The sequence below is a fragment of the Rutidosis leptorrhynchoides genome, chromosome 5, assembly GCF_046630445.1.
Source record: "Rutidosis leptorrhynchoides isolate AG116_Rl617_1_P2 chromosome 5, CSIRO_AGI_Rlap_v1, whole genome shotgun sequence".
In the NCBI taxonomy this organism is placed as follows: domain Eukaryota; kingdom Viridiplantae; phylum Streptophyta; class Magnoliopsida; order Asterales; family Asteraceae; genus Rutidosis; species Rutidosis leptorrhynchoides.
In genome coordinates, this window is record NC_092337.1 from 395,666,820 (window position 1) to 395,670,301 (window position 3,482).

The window sequence follows — 3,482 nt, forward strand, 5'->3', positions numbered from 1 at the left end:
GTTTTGTAGGCTGTTCTAAAAGCCCAGAGTGCATCCTCCAATTTAATGGACCATTCCTTCGGATTTGATCCTACGGTTTTCTCTAGAATACGTTTTAAAGCTCGGTTGGTATTTTCAACTTGTCCACTTGTTTGTGGATGATATGCGGTGGAGATTTTATGAGTTACTCCATATCTTTTAAGAACTTTCTCAAGTTGATTATTACAGAAATGAGTACCCCGATCACTTATTAAAGCTTTCGGTGTTCCAAACCTTGCAAAAAGACGTTTTAAAAAGTTGACTACAACTCGTGCATCATTAGTTGGGAGAGCTTGTGCTTCCGCCCATTTAGATACATAATCAATGGCTACGAGTATATATAGATTATTATGAGATTTTGGAAATGGACCCATAAAGTCAATACCCCAAATGTCAAATACTTCACATACTTGGATGACATTTTGTGGCATTTCATCACGTTGACTTATTTTTCCGGCCCTTTGACATACATCACAAGATTTGCAAAGAAGGTGTGCGTCTTTGTAAATTGTAGGCCAATAGAATCCAGCTTCATAAACTTTTCTTGCTGTTAGTTGAGGCCCATAATGCCCTCCTGTTGGTCCTGTGTGACAATGGTTTAAAATTTTACTAGCTTCATCTCCAAATACACATCGGCGTATTATTCCATCGGGGACAACTTTTAAACAGATGTGGATCTTCCCAGAAATAGTGTTTTATATCACTGAAGAATTTCTTTCGTCTTTGGTACGATAATCCTTTTTCAAGGAATCCACAAACTAAGTAGTTTGCATAGTCTGCAACCCATGGGATTTCTTTATAATCTATCTTCAATAGATATTCATCAGGAAAGTTGTCTTGTATGGCCGATTCATTTAGAACTTCTAATTCGGGATTTTCAAGACGAGAAAGATGATCAGCGGCGAGATTTTCTGCTCCCTTTTTATCTCGGATTTCAATATCAAACTCTTGTAAGAGTAAGATCCAACGGATTAATCTTGGTTTAGCATCTTGTTTTGAAAATAGGTATCTAAGAGCAGAATGGTCGGTATAGACCACCGTTTTTGCTAGAACGAGATATGATCGAAATTTGTCAAAAGCAAAGACAATAGCAAGGAGTTCTTTTTCAGTAGTTGTATAGTTCGTTTGTGCTCCTTGTAATGTCTTACTAGCATAATATATAGGTTGAAATCGTTTTTCAATCCTTTGTCCTAAAACGGCTCCCATTGCAAAATCACTTGCATCGCACATTAGTTCAAATGGTAGATTCCAATTTGGTGTTATCATGATCGGTGCATTAGTGAGTTTTTCTTTAAGAATATTAAAAGATTTTATACATTCATCTGAAAAGATGAATGGAGCATCCTTTTCTAGGAGTTTATTCATAGGAGTGGCAATTTTAGAAAAATCTTTTATAAAACGTCGGTAAAAACCGGCATGCCCTAGAAAACTCCTAACTCCTCTAACATTGGTGGGATGTGGAAGTTTAGCAATTACATCTACTTTAGCTCTATCCACTTCAATTCCTTCTTTTGAAATTTTATGTCCAAGAACGATGCCTTCTTTAACCATGAAATGGCATTTCTCCCAATTAAGTACTAGATTTGATTTTTCGCATCTAATTAGCATTCGTTCCAGATTAACTAGACATGATTTAAATGTATCACCGAAGACTGAAAAGTCATCCATGAATACTTCCATGCATTCTTCTATCATGTCATGAAAAATCGCCATCATACACCTTTGAAAGGTTGCAGGGGCGTTACAAAGTCCAAATGGCATGCGTTTGTAAGCAAAAGTACCATAAGGGCACGTGAATGTGGTTTTCTCTTGGTCCTCAGGTGCTATTGGAATTTGAAAATATCCGGAAAATCCATCTAGAAAACAATAGTAACTATTTCCGGCTAATCTTTCCAACATTTGATCTATGAAAGGTAAGGGAAAGTGATCTTTTCTGGTGGCGTCATTTAATTTTCTATAATCAATACATACACGCCATCCTGTTACAGTCCTAGTAGGAATAAGCTCATTTTTCTCATTTGTAATGACAGTCATGCCACCCTTCTTAGGCACGCATTGAACTGGGCTTACCCATGGACTATCAGAGATTGGATATATTAAACCTGCATCTAGCAGTTTAATAATCTCTTTCTTAACTACATCTTGCATATTAGGATTTAGTCTTCGTTGGCGTTGCACATACGTTTTATGACCTTCTTCCATAAGGATTTTATGTGTGCAATACGAAGGACTTATTCCTTTAATATCATGAATCTTCCATGCAATGGCTGGTTTATGAGCTTTCAACACAGAAATGAGTTGTGATTTCTCATTTTTAGTAAGAGAAGACGATATTATTACAGGTAATTCAGATTCACCATGTAAATAAGCATATTCCAAATGGTTTGGAAGTGGCTTTAACTCTAATTTCGGAGGTTCTTCTATCGATGATTTATATCGATATCTGTCTTCTTCTTTTAGCATTTGAATTTCTTCTGTTGTTGGTTCATATCCATTAGCTATAAGTGTAGCTAACATTTCAGCTTCATCAATTGGTTCATTACCTTCTCCTAAAGAACATTCTCCTGTTCCTTGTAATTCTGGAAATTCTTCTAATAATTCTGCATGTGCATCTATAGTTTGAATATAATAACATGTATCATCTGCAGATTGTGGTTGTTGCATTGCTCTATCAACTGAAAAGGTAACACTCTCATCCTCTATACTTAGGGTCAGTTTCTTACCGAACACGTCTATCATTGCTTTAGCCGTGTTTAAGAATGGTCTTCCTAATATGAGAGGAACTTGAGAATCTTCTTCCATGTCCAAAACAACAAAATCTACTGGAAATACTAAAGTACCAACTTTAACTAGCATGTTTTCCATTATCCCTCTAGGATATTTTATTGATCTATCGGCTAGTTGTATGCTTATTCTGGTTGGTTTTAATTCTCCAAGGTCTAGTTTAGTGTATAGTGAATACGGCATTAGATTTATACTAGCACCTAAGTCTGCCAATGCTTCTATTGAACTAAGACTACCCAGAAAACATGGAATTGTGAAACTTCCTGGATCAGATAGTTTTTCTGGTATCTTATTCAACAGCACTGCTGAACAATTAGCATTCATAGTAACAGCCGAGAGTTCTTCCATTTTCTTTCTATTTGAGATTAGATCTTTCAAGAATTTAGCATATCTAAGCATTCCTGAAATCACATCAATGAAAGGAAGATTTACATTTATCTGTTTAAACATATCCAAGAATTTGGATTGCTCGGCTTCAAGTCTTTCTTTCTTCATTTTACTCGGGTAAGGAAGTGGTGGTTGGTATGGTTTAATATAAGGTTTATCCTTAACTGTGTTATCTTCATTAACCTTTTCAACTACCGGTTCTTTTTCCTTATCTTGATCAGGTTGTGGTTCTTGTGGAGTAGGAATAGTTTCATCAGAAGTTACAGGTATTTCAGGTGGTTTAAGTGTTGTAC